At 41.2% G+C, this 13964-nt stretch overlaps 1 long non-coding RNA gene across 1 annotated transcript; it reads right to left on the minus strand.

Annotated features, from left to right (window-relative positions):
• Positions 1-3988: 3988 nt before the first annotated feature.
• On the minus strand, positions 3989-13540 carry LOC129047911 (uncharacterized). The gene is made up of 3 exons (XR_008509789.2): positions 12148-13540; positions 6098-6146; positions 3989-5747 (listed from the first exon to the last, which is right to left on the minus strand). It is a non-coding gene; the product is annotated as an uncharacterized LOC129047911 (long non-coding RNA).
• Between the last annotated feature and the right edge of the window lie 424 nt (positions 13541-13964).

The raw sequence follows: 13964 nt of genomic DNA on the forward strand, positions 1-13964 counted from the left end.
TGCAGTTCTTCTGTCCACCGCTCTGCAGTCTTGACTCTTGGGCATCACGTGAGCTTGACGATGTTCAGGTGGTCAGTCTTTCGTGGGCCTGACTTTTATACACCACGTAACATGCTGATTCCTAATCACTAAATATGTCCTAATCCAACTGTCACAGATATTCTGAGCAGGATGGCCACTTAGCTATAGGGTGGAAACAAAAATGAGGACATCTGCCAACACAGAAACTGCAGTGCCTTCTTCAAAGATTTCACCTGGACATGCTTGTCAAATTCTGTACAACATGCCACCTAAAATAACAGAAGCCCATTTTCCTTCTTGTATTTTTCTTTTCTTTTTTTGAGACAAAGCCTCACTCTGTTGCCCATGCTGGAGTGCAGTGGTGCGATCTTGGCTCACTGCAACCTCTGCCTCCTGGCTCACTGCAACCTCCACCTCCCGGATTCAAGTGATTCTTATGCCTCAGCCTTCCGAGTAGCTGGGATTACAGGCATGAGTCACCACACCTGGCAAATTTTTGTATTTTTAGTAGAGACAAGAGTTTAACCACGTTGGCCAGGCTGGTCTCAAACTCCCAACCTCAAGTGATCCTCCCGCTTCAGCCTCCCAAAGTGCTGGAATTGCAGGTGTGAGCCACATCACCAGGCTCTTCTTGAATTTTTCTACATCCTTCTTCACCTACAAATCCCTTCCCAAAACACATGGTTTTCCCAGGGTCCTAGTTAATATATTTGAATTTCTTCTAAACCGATAATTTGGTTTTCTGTGTTTCTTTGTCTAGATTTAGCTTTTCTTTCCTTTTAAAAATTAATTTATTACCAAATTTGGCAAGCTCTTAAAAATACATCGTGGAATGGAGTTTAACATTATTAAGTTGGGAGCTGATTTTGGTTCTCATTGGCTTAAATGAGCCATTTCTTCCACAATGGAGCCTGCATACACTTTGCAACTCTCATAAAAGTATTAATTTGTTAACTTTAGTGGTGTAAAAAAGTTCTTTTTAGTGGGGTGGAGGGGGTTAATGTTTTGTTATCTTTTGATGTGAGGTTATGCTGGTCCCATGAAACATGGATGTGTTCCGTCTTCCTCTATTTCCTGGAAGAGTCTGTGTACAGTTGGTGCTATTATGTCTTTGAATGTTTGATGGAATTCACTTGTGAAACCATCTGGGCTGGTTTCCTTGGTGGGAAGGTTAATGATGACAAATTCAATTTCTTTCATGGATACAGGATTATTCATATTTTCTCTTTCATCTTGTGTAAATTTTGGTAGATCGTACTTCTCAGGAAATTTGTTCAGTTCATTAAGTTGCCAAATTGATTGCTATAAAGTTGTTCACAAAATCAGCTTATTTTTCTTTTAATATCTGAAGTGGTAACCAGTGTTTCATTTCTGATATTTGTCATTTGTGCTCTATTAATAATTTTTGCTTATTAACTAGTTATGACTTTATTTATTTTGTTGCTTTTAAAGAACTAAGATTTAGCTTTGTAATCTTTTTCTTTTTTAAAAAAGATTTTTTTTTCACTTTGTTTATTTACAAACCCTTGTGCTGAGGGCGATTTTCAATAGATCACAGTGAGGGAAGCTGTGTAATCTTTTTCTAACATTTGTTTTCTCTCTTGTTGACTTCTGCTCCTTTTGTCTTCTTTGGGTTTACTTTGCTCTTCTTTTTTTAGCTTTTTGAGGTGAACTGTTCTGTCTTTGAGGTCACATGTTTCCTCTTTTCTAACATAAGCCTTTAAAAGTGTAAATTTTCCTCCTCACACTGCTTTAACGCATCCCATACATTTTGATATATTTATTGTATTTTTACATATCTGTCAATTAGAAATATTTTAAAAATTCTTTGGGTTTTTTTTTTTGAAATGTGCATTATTTAGAAGTGTGCAGGTTAATTTCCAAATATTGGGGGATTTCCTTGATCTGTTATTATTTCTAATTTAATTCTGCTGTGGTCAGAGAACGTACTTTGTGCTATTTCAAATATTTTTAAATTTTGGGGACTTGTATTATGGCCCAGCATATAGTTTGTCTTAGTGAACTTTCTATGTGTACTTGAAAAGAATGTGTAGTGATACAGAAATAGCAATTAGGTAAAGGTAACTGATGATAATGTTCACTTCCTCCAAATGTTTACTGATATTTTTGTAACTGATCAATAAGCTGATGAAAGAGAAGTGTTAAATCTCTTAATATGAGTGTGGAATTGTTTCTTTCTCCAACAGACTAAGCAGAGAAAGGGACTTCTTCCACCCGATAAAGGGCATCTGTGAAAAACCTGGAGCTAACCCAATACAATACTTATTGTTGAAATATTGAATACTTTCTCCCTAGGATCAGAAAGATAAGGAAGTAAGTGCATGCATTCTCTCTCTCTCTCTCTCTCTCTCCTTCTGGTTAATTGTACTGAGAACCTAGCTATGGCAATGAAGCAAGAAAAACATGTAAAGGCATAAATATTGGTGGGAAAGAAGTAAAATTGTCTCTATTTGAACATAACATGATTATTTACATAGAAAACCTCAAGGAAATTACAGAACCACTAGTATAAGTCTGCAGGATACAAAAATCAATAGCATACATACATATATACTAGCAGCAAACAATTGGAAAATGAAATTTTAAAATATTTATTTACAACAGTACCAAATAAAATATTTTTAAATATTTAACAAAAGATGCAGAAGTCCTTTTCACAGAAAACTGCAGAATATTGTTAAAGGAGACATTTTAAAAGACCTGTACAGGCCGGGCATGCTGGTTCACGCCTGTAATCCTAGCACTTTGGGAGGCCGAGGCAGGCGGATCACCTGAGGTCAGGAGTCTGAGACCAGCCTGGCCAACATGATGAAACCCCATCTCTACTAAAAATACAAAAATTAGCGGGGCATGGTGGCACACACCTGTAATGCCAAATACTCGGGAGGCTGAGGCAGGAGAATCTCTTGAACCTGTGAGGCAGAAGTTGCAGTGAACTGAGATCGCACCACTGCACTCCAGCCTAGGTTACAGAGTAAAACTTTGTCAAAAAAAAAAAAAAAAAAAAACCTGAATACATGAGAGGCATTGTTCCAAATCTCAATTGGATAAGAAGACTCAATAGTGCTATCAGTTCTCCTTATTATTACCTTTTGTATAAATTTATGGGGTGCAAGTGTAATTTTGTTACAGGCATAGATTGTGTAGTGGTGAAGTCAAGGCTTCTAGGATATCTATCACCTAAATAACATACATTATACCCATTAAATAATTTTTTGGCATCCATTCCCTCTCACATCCTCACCCTTCCAAGTGTTTGTTGTCTATCATTCCACATTCTGTGTCCATGTGTACACATTATTTAGCTTCCACTTATAAGTGCGAACATGTGATACTTGTCTGTGTCTGACTTATTTAATTTAAGATGATGGCCTCCAGCTCCATCCATGTTGGTGGAAAAGATATGATTTCATTATTGTATGGCTGAATAGTATTCAATTATATATATATGTGTGTGTGTGTGTGTGTGTATATATACATATATATGTATATATGTATATATGTATGTGTATATATGTATATATGTATATATGTATGTATGTGTATATATACATACATACATATATTATATATACATATATACATATATTATATATATATTATATATACATATATACATATATTATATATACATATATTATATATACATATATACATATATTTTTTATACATATATTTTATATATACATATATACATATATTTTTTATATATATATATATGACATTTTCTTTATCCAGTCATCTACTGATGGATACTTAGGTTGATTCCACATCTTTGCTATTGTGAATAGTGCTGAGAGAAACAAGAATGCAGGTGTCTTTTTGATACAATGATTTATTGTCCTTTGAGTAGATCCCAGTAGTGAGATTACTGAATTGAATGGTAGTTCTATTTTTAGTTCTTTGAGAAATCTCCATGCTGTTTTCCATAGAGCACATACTAATTTACATTTCCACCAATAGTATATAAGTTCCCTTTTCTCTGCATCCTTGCTAACATCTGTTATTTTTTGTCTTTTTAATAATAGCCATTCTGTCTGGTGTAAGATGATATTTCATTGTGTTTTTAATTTGCGTTTCTCTGATGATTAATGATTTTGAGCATTCTTTCTTATGTTTGTTGGCCATTTGTATGTCTTCTTTTGAAAAATGTCTATTCATGTTCTTTGCCCACTTTTTAATGGGATTATTTGAGGTTTTTTTGTTGAGTTGTTTGAGTTTCTTATAAATTCTGACTGTCAAAATGCATAGTTTGCAAGTATTTTCTCCCATTTCACTAGTTGTTTGTTCACTCGGCTGATTATTTCCTTTGCTGTGCAGAAGCTTTTTAGTTTAATTAAATCCCATTTGTCTGTTTTTGTTTCTGTTGCCTGTGCTTTTGAGGTCTTGGTGACGAATTTTTTGCCTAGACCAATGTTGAGAAGTTTTCCCTAGGTTTTCTTTTAGTACTTTTATAGTTTCAGATCTTACATTTAATTCATCTTGAGTTGACTTTTTTTATATGGTGAGAGAATACGATCCAGTTTCATCCTTCTGCAAATGACAATCCAGTTTTTCTAGCACAATTTACTAAAAAGAGTGTCCTTCCCCCAGTATATGTTCTTGTTGACTTTATCAAAGATCAGTTGGCTATAAATATGTGCTTTTATTTCTGTGTTATCTATTCTGCTCCATTGATTTGTGTGTTTATACCAGTTCCATGCTGTTTTGGTTACTGTAGCCTGGTGGTATAATTTGAAGTCAGATAATATGATGGCTCCAGCTTTGTTCTTTTTGCTTGGGATTGCTTTGGCTATTTTGGCTCTTTTTTAGTTCCATATGAATTTTAGGACTATTTTTTTCTAAATTTGTGAAAAATGATGTTGGTATTTTGGTAGGGATTGCATTAAATTTGTAGATTGTTTTCGGCAGTATGGACAGTTTAATAATATTAACTCTGATCAATTAGCATGGGATGTTTTTCCATCTGGGTTATCTACAATTTCTTTCATCAGTGTTTTGTAGCTTTCTTGGTAGAGGTCTTTCATCTTCCTGGTTAAAAATATTCCTAGATGTTTTAATTTTTTGGTAGGTATTGCAGATGGGATTGCCTTCTTGATTTGGTTCTCAACTAGATCATTATTGATGTGTAGAAATGCTACTAATTTTAGTAGATTGATTTTGTATCCTAAAATTTTCCTGAATTTATTTATTGAATTGAAGAGTTTTTGATGGAATGTTTAGGGTTTTCTAGATGTAAGAATGCATCATCAGTGAACAGGGATAATTTGACTTACTTTTTTCCAGTTTGGATGCCTTTTATTTCTTTTACTTGATTGCTCTAGCTAGGACTTCCAGTACTATGTTGAATATCGGTGGTGAAAGTGGGCATCGTTGCCTTGTTCCAGTTCTTAGAGGGAATGCTTTAGACTTTTCCCCATTTAGTATGGTGCTGGCTGTGGGTTTAATGTATATGGGTTTTATTATTTTGAGGTATTTTCCTTCTGTGCCTAGTTTGTTGAGGTTATCAATTTATCACGTAAGGGACGTTGAATTTTATAAAATGCTTTTTCTGCATCTGTTGAGATGATCATATAGTTTTTGTTCTCAATTCTGTTAAGTGATGTTTCACATCTATTGCTTTATGTATGTTGAAGCATCCTTGCATTCCTCATGTAAAATCCACTTGATCAGTTCTCAAATGGATCCATGGATTCAATGCAATCCTAATCAAAATTTTAGCAAAGAATTTTTTGTAGAAGTTGAGAAACTAATTCTAAACTTTACTTGAAAATATAAAGGACCTACATTAGTCAAAGACATTTTTAAGAAGTTGGAGGGCTGACACCACTTGATTTTAAGACTTCCTACAAAACTACAGTAACCAAGTAGTATGGTAATACTGAAATGTTAGATACATAGAGCCCTTGAACATAAGACAGATAGTCATAGACAGGCAAAGATAGCCATAGATAATCAATTTTTAACAAAGATACCCACTCAAATTAATGAAGAAAGAAATGTTTTTTCAACAACTGAGTATATGCATAAGGAAAAAATGAACATCAACTCTTACCTTGCTCTGTATACAAAATTCACTTGAAATGACCATACACATAAAAGTCCTAGAAGAAAACACAGGAGAAAATCCTTGCAACCTTGAGTGGCATATGTTTTTTACATAAGATACAAAAAGCACAATCCATAAAATATTGATAAACTGGACTTATCAAAATTTACAGCTTTTGCTCTTCAAAGGCACTATTAAGAAATGAAGGCAAGTCACAGAATAGGAGGAAATATTAGCAATACCTACATCTGATGATAACTTGTAATCACAAAACATACATTGTGCTTAAATCTCAATATTAAGGCTGGGTATAGTGGCTCACATCTGTAATTCCAGTGTTCTGGGAAGCCAGGGTGGGAAAATAGCTTGAGCCCAGGGGTTTGAGACCAACCCAAGGAAACATAGTGAGACTCCAACTCTACAAAAAAATTAAAGATATAGTCAGGAGTGGTGGTGCATGCCTGTAGTCTCAGCTACTCAGGAGGCTAAGGTAGGAGGATCACTGAAGCCCAGGAGCTCAAGGCTGCAGTGAGCTATGATCATGCCATTGTATTCCAGCTTGGGCAACAGAGTGAGACCATGTCTCCAGAAAAGAAAAAGAAAAAAACCTCAAAATAGTAAAAGGACAGGCTTTTTTTGCAGCTTTTGCTACCACCCAGGGCCCCCTGCCACCAACCATGATGGACATCACCGATAATGGTGAGCCCTTGGGTTGTGTCTCTTTCTAGCTGTTTGCAGACCAAGTTCCAAAGACAGCAAGAAACTTTTGCACTCTGAGCATTAGAGAGAAAATATTTGGTTATAAGGATTCCTGCTTTCACAGAATTATTCCAGGGTTTATGTGTCAGGATGGTGACTTCACAGGCCATAATGGCACTGGTGGAAAGTCCATTCATGGAGAGAAATTTGATGAAAACTTCATCCTGAAGCATACAGGTCCTGTCATCTTTCCATGGCAAATGCTAGACCCAACACAAACGGTTTCCAGTTTTTCATCTGCACTGCCAAGACTGAGTGGTTAGATGGCAAACATGTGGTCTTTGGGAAGGTGAAAGAAGGCATGAATATCTTGGAGGCCATGGAGCACTTTGGGTTCAGGAATAAGAAGACCAGCAAGAAGATCACCATTGCTGACTCTGGACAGTCTAATACATTTGACTTGTGCTTTATCTTAACCACCAGACTACTTTTTCTGTAACCTGGAGACCACCCCTCCACCCCATTTGCTCACAGTAGCCTATCATCTTTTGCTATCGATGCATTTTTTTTTTTTTTGAGATGGAGTCCCCTCTATTGCCCAGGCTGGAGTGCAGTGGCGCGATCTCAGCTCACTGCAACCTCCGCCTCCTGGGTTCAAGCGATTCTCCTGCCTCAGCCTCCTGAGTAGCTGGGACTACAGGCAAGTGCCACCACGCCCAGCTAGTATTTGTATTTTTAGTAGAGACAGTGTTTCATCATATTGGCCAGGCTGGTCTCGAACTCCTGACCTCATGATTTGCCCGCCTCAGCCTCCCAAAGTGCTGAGATTACAGGCGTGAGCCACCTTGCCCAGCTGATGCATTCTTTAGGTTCTATATTTTCCTTATTCCCCTCTAGTTCTAGCTGGATTGCAGAGTTAAGTTTAAGATTATAAAATAAATATTAAATAACAACAAAAATAGTAAAAGGACAAAGAATACAATGTATACATGGGCAAATTATTTGAACAGACACTTCACCAAAGAAGATATAGAAATGACCAACAAATATAACATATATAAACGGCCAAAAAAACCATGAAAAGATGTTCAACGTCATGAGTTGTCTGTGAATTGCAAACAAAACTGCAATGAGAGATCACTACACGTCCACTAGGATGGCTAAAATTACAGACCGACAATACCAAATCAGTCTTGGTGGGAGTGTAAGTGATGCAAACACTTTAGCAAACTACTGGGCAATTTCTTAAAGTTAAGCATATGCTTTTCATATGACCTAGTTTTTTCACTTTTGGGTGTTTTCCCAGAATAAATAAAACATATGTTCACACAAATACCTGTGGGTGAATGCTCATACCAGCTTTATTCACAGTAGCCCCAAACTGGAAAAACCCCACATGTCTATTAACAGGTGAATGGAGAATCACTGTTGTATATCCATACAATGGAATACTACTCAGTAATGAAAGGGAATGAACTCTTTATACTCACCACAGCATCAAGGAATCTCCAGATCATTATGCCAGGTGAGAGAGGCTAGCCGGAAAAAGAGTATATCCTTCATGATTTCTCTTACACACAAATTAAACAACTCAAACTAATCTACAGTGATTTAAAAAACAGATGTGTGGTGTCCCGGTGCCCAGGGTGGTGGGAGATGAGGCAAAGGTGACCAAGGTGTCCCTTGTGGGTGATGAAGGTGTGTTGCCTCCTGATTGTGACCTTGGTTTGTGACCTGAGTGTGCACATAGTCAAACTCACTGGACTGGAAGCTTGAAGTGGACACAATTTACTGGACAGAAATCATACCCTCAATAAGGTTTCTAAAAAGCTGCCTTGCCTCTGGTTGGGGGTAATTATAGACTGGGATGGATAGCAAGGAAATCTGGGGAAGCTGAGCGGTGCTCACGTGGACGTATACATGAGCAGATTCAGTGAGTGGCACACTTAAGATCAGTCATTTCACCCACTGTGCTACTATGCGTGTACATTTCAAACCTCAATTAATAGAAACAGAATACAACTTACTGTTTTAGGCTGAGAAGAATTCCTAGAAATTTTACTAAAAGATTTACTCTTTTTTTTTTTTTTGAGACGGAGTCTCGCTCTGTCGCCCAGGCTGGAGTGCAGTGGCGCGATCTCTGCTCACTGCAAGCTCCACCTCCCGGGTTCATGCCATTCTCCTGCCTCAGCCTCCCGAGTAGCTGGGACTACAGGCACCCGCCACCATGCCTGGCTAATTTTTTTTTCTGTATTTTTAGTAGAGACCAGGATGGTCTTGATCTCCTGACCTCGTGATCCACCCGCCTCGGCCTCCCAAAGTGCTGGGATTACAGGCGTTAGCCACCGCTCCCAGCCAAAAAGGTTTACTCTTTTGGTAAAGTAAAAACTCATTTTCTTTTGAGTTAGAGTTTTATGCATCAAATTTGCTCTAAATGGCACAAACCAATTAATAAGGGAAGGAGAGGAAATCCACATCTCTTCATGTTCTCACTGGGTGCATCAGGGAATGTTGGCATTAAGCCCCTTCTAGCTTTGCAGGTAAACTTTTCCCTCTAGGAAATTGGTGTGAGAGATGCCCTCCAGGAAACTGGCATGAGAGAAAGAAAATAATGCTAAATATAAACAGTTCGTTTTCTAAGAAACGTCACCTGTTTGTTTATGAAATTTTGCCTTGGAGGTGCAAAATACTAAATAATTTATTGAAGTTGCTGCTGCGATGAAGTGTTTTCAGTGAACACAAAATAAATGTTTCTAAAGGTTTTAGTTTGTTTGTTTGTTGTTGTTGTTTTGCATGACCCAGTGTGTTCTAGGAATCTCCCGGCCGAGCCCGGGCAGTCTAATGATAGAGACACCTGGGCCACCCCAGGCATTCTAATGGGAGAGACTCCCAGATGACCCCAAGCATTCTAAAGAATGCAAATTAAACTTGGCTTTTAGTTCAGTTTGCTAAGTTGAGGCCTTACTTTTTGTTGGCCTCTCTCCATAAATCCTGTTGAGTGAGAAACTGATCTCAGGTTCTTTTCTGATTATGTCATTGAAGTTCACCCACTTTAGTTGTTTAATGGTTGTTGCATTCTTATCAGGCAGTTTTTGCCTAAGGCACCCATTTCCCACTTATGGAGGGCAGAAATCTAAGGTGGCCCCGGAACCAGAACCAAGCCCTCTGGCGTTATTCACATGATTATGTTACCTTGTATGGCAAAAGACTCTTTCAGATATAATTAAGGTCACTAATTGTCTGATCTAAAAATTGGAAGATTATCTGAGGTGGGGCCTAATATGAGTTCTTATTTATTTATTTATTTATTTATTTATTTATTTATTTATTTTTGAGACAGAGTCTCGCTCTGTTGCCCAGGCTGGGCAATGGGGCAATCTCGGCTCACTGCAACCTCTGCCTCCAGGTTCAAGCAATTCTCCTGCCTCAGCTTCCTGAGTAGTTGGGATTACAGGCACCTGCCACTGTGCCTGGCTAATTTTTGTATTTTTTAGTAGAGACGGGGTTTCATCATGTTGGCTGGGCTGGTCTCAAAGTCCTGACTTCAGGTGATCCGCCCGCCTCCGCCTCCCAAAGTGCTGGGATTACAGGTGTGAGCCACTGCACCCGGCCAAGTTCTTTAAAAGCAGAGTTTTCTCTGGCTGGTAACAGAGCTGGAGTTAGATTTGACACCAGGGTGGATTCTCTGTTGCTGGCTTTGAGATGGAGGAGGCCCTGGGAGGTCCCTGTTACTGAGAGCAACCCCTGGCTTATAGCCAGCAAGAAAATGAGGATTTCTGGGGACTGCAAGGAAGTGAATTTGCCCAACAACCAGATTGAACTTGGAGGTAGATTTTTTTTCCCCCAAACCTCCAGATAGGAGCCGTTGACATTGGCCTTGTGAGACTCCAAGCAGAAAACCTCATTAAACCCGCCTGGACTTCTGACCTGCAGAATTATGAGACCATAAATGGGTGTTGTTTTAAGCTATTAAGTCTGTTATGCAGTAATAGAAATTTATTATTTGTTACACAGTTATAGAAAATGAATATACAGGTGGGTGGGGTGGGGGGTATAGCTCACACCTGTAATCCCAGCACTTTGAAAGGCTGAGGTGGGCGAATCACTTGAGCCCAGGAGTTTGAGACCAGCCTGGGCAACATGGCAAGACCTCATCTCTATTAAAAGTACAAAAAATCAGCTGGGTGTGGTGGTACATGCCTGTAGTCCCAGCTACTTGGGAGGCTGAGGTGGGAGGATCACCTGAGCCCGAAAACTCGAGGCTGCCGTGAGCAGTGACCATGCCACTGCACTCCAGCCTGGGTGACAGAGTGAGACCCTGTCTCAAAAAAAGAAAAAAGAAAGAAAGAAAAAATTAATATATAGCTCTGATAATACAATCTCAGTAATAAACCATTTGATTTATTTCCAATGTTATTGCTGTTTCCTGGAATAATGAGTGTGGTTTGATTTTATTTTTATTTTTTAGTTGTGGACAAGGTCTCCATTTTCTAAGCCACTGTGAGAATTCAGGTAAATCACAGCCCATCCTGGGACAGTTTCTCCACATTCTTGCTACTCAAAGTGTGCTTCATGGACTAGTGGCTTCAGCCTCACCCAGGAACTTGTTAGAAACACAGAATCGTGGCCCCGCCCCAGACCTCCTGATGCAGAATCTTCATTTTAGTAAGTGACCCACTGCCCCCGTGCCCCCTGATGATTTGGGTGCTCATTAAAGTTTGAGAAGCACTGTTCGAGCTTGCCCTGAAGTTGTAGTGTGCTCTTATGGATTTCAAACCAAAAAGCATTACCTCTGTGAAGCCAGTCTGGAGCCTGGCTAGACCTTCTCCACCACCTCGGGGGCTTCTTATGTTCCAGAGTCTAACACTCTGGCCAGATACCAGGGACCTTTCACCCTCAGAACCTGTGCTCACATGTGGCAGCGAGCAGTGCCTGCACCTCGAGGCACCGCATCTTCCCAGCTACAGCGGGCCTGGCTGCTCCAGTTGCGCCCAACATGCGTTAGTAGGGGAATTAAATACCCCTCTCACTCCCAGTTTTGTGTATTTAAAAAATCCTCGGAAGAGAGTGGTATATGAGGCTTGAGGCTTATCAGCAGCTGCAGCAGCACGGGCCACATCGTAGCTGTGAGTCACAGACAAGCATGCACACTGTGGCTGCCTGAGGCCTCTGAGCTGCCTTCCACAGTCCTTCCCTCTGCAGGGCTTGGGCATGGCAAGGCGGCTTCTTCAGCAAGTGCTGCGGTCGGCGTAGCGGGATTCAGAGTGCAGTTTGTCCGAGTGTCCTCTGCTTCAAGCTCACCTCGGCTCTCATCCCCCAGCAGACCACACATGCCCAGGGGAATGACCCTTTCTCACCTCTGCGTCTTCAGACTGGGGCTGCTTTCTCTCCATCTCGCCTTCTCCTGTACCACCTGGGGTACTAAATCTTCCAGGAAACCTTCCTTGAATGTCTTCTGACATCCCAGTGAGGGGCTCCTGATATTCACTTCCATAGTGCTTTGGTCACCTACTGCAGCATAAAACCACTCCAAATTGAATTGCTTTGCTCACAATTGCACAGGCCAGGGATTTGGGCAGGGCTTGGCTAGGCGCTTTTCACAAGGTGGGTCTCCTTTGTGGATGTTGTTTGACGCTGTCCTCTGAAGCCTCCACTGGAGGCTGGAGCTGCCTGTCCAAGCTGGCGGCCTGACACTGCTGGGGGGAGGCACAGGTGGCACTTTGATGAAAGCACCTACACCTAGCCTGTCTCTGTGGCTGGGGTTCTATCACGGCATGGTGCCTGGGCTCTGAGAGAGGGGGTCCTGAGAGCAAGTGCTCCAGGAGACACAGCCGAAGCCACGGAGCTCTCTGTGGCCTGGTCTGGAACTTTCACACACCACAAATGCTGCATTTCTGTTGGGTCAAATGTGTCACATAAGTCTGCACAGACTCAGAAGGAGGAGACTTACACCACCATGCTGTGGCAGGGACAGCAAAGACTGTGTGGCCACGCTTCCTCTATTATGCGTGGCCAGGGTCTTCCCCATCACGGCTCCTCCTCTAGGCCGTGCCATCTCACAGGGCTGCCTCCAAGCACATGCCTTCCCCAGCACCACACTCAGTGCTGGCCCTGTGAACACATCTGTGGGACTGATGGAGTAGAAACCTGCTTCAGCAAAAGTCAGGGAGTGGCAAACCTGGGAATGTAGAGAAGCACTCTGTGTGCAACAGGTATTTCTTATGTACGCAATGACGGCTGAAGTCCATGCAGAATTTATCACTACTGGTCAGTTTCAGAGTGTATGTCAGAACCCGTGAGCCTTCCTTGCCAGAACAGTTTGGAGTGTCACACGAGGACTTCAGCCTGGACACCAGAACCAGGTGGGCAGTGAGGCCCATCACATGCCACTGTAGTGTGAAGGGACAGGGTCTGCCTGCTGGTCTGCCCAGGGAGAAGATACTCCTAGCTCTTCAGGCTCCTACTCAATTCCCTGACAGCACCCCTTTGCGAAAAGGCACCACCCTCGGCGTCAAGGGCATCTCTGAATGAGGGTCATGGTGAGCTTGTGTTAGGAAAATAGCTCTCTTGCCAATACGCAGGCAAAGTAAGCTTCTGCAATTCTCAAAGTCCCGAGTTTGCAGAATTTTATTTACAGCAAAATGTTGGTTTACCCACAAACATCCTGCTTGGCTAAATATATCTCCTGCTCCTAGAACAGGACCTGTGGTTTTCAAGCGTGGGTTTTGGCCTCCCTTCAGCATGCTGGCACGCATGTGCCCTGCTCTTTCTCCTGTGATCATCGGCATGATAGGAGGCAAGTGTGTCTTCTGACACAGGCATCTCACAACACCAGTGCAGCCGGACCTTTGTCTGGTAGGTCTCTGTGCACCCAGGAGGACCTGGGCCTGCGGGAAGTCTGGGGCCCACTGCTGGGCATGCTCGTTTCTTGAGCATCTGAGTCACCTTTACAGTCTGCAATGATTGACGAGGTCAAACAGGACTCACTTGCATTGCTGGGTCTCTGTGGCAACAGGGAGGACTTGGAGGTAGGTGTTCAGGTCAGAAGGGACAGTCCTGACTTCCTCCACCGCTGCCTGCAGAAGCAGAGGCTGAAGCCACAGGCTGTGGGGGTGGGGAGCGTGCTCCAGGAAGTGGCTCTCGGTGCTCCTGTCCACAGCCTCTGCAAGGAGAG

This window comes from Pongo abelii, chromosome 13 (genome assembly GCF_028885655.2).
Source record: "Pongo abelii isolate AG06213 chromosome 13, NHGRI_mPonAbe1-v2.0_pri, whole genome shotgun sequence".
Lineage (NCBI taxonomy): Eukaryota > Metazoa > Chordata > Mammalia > Primates > Hominidae > Pongo > Pongo abelii.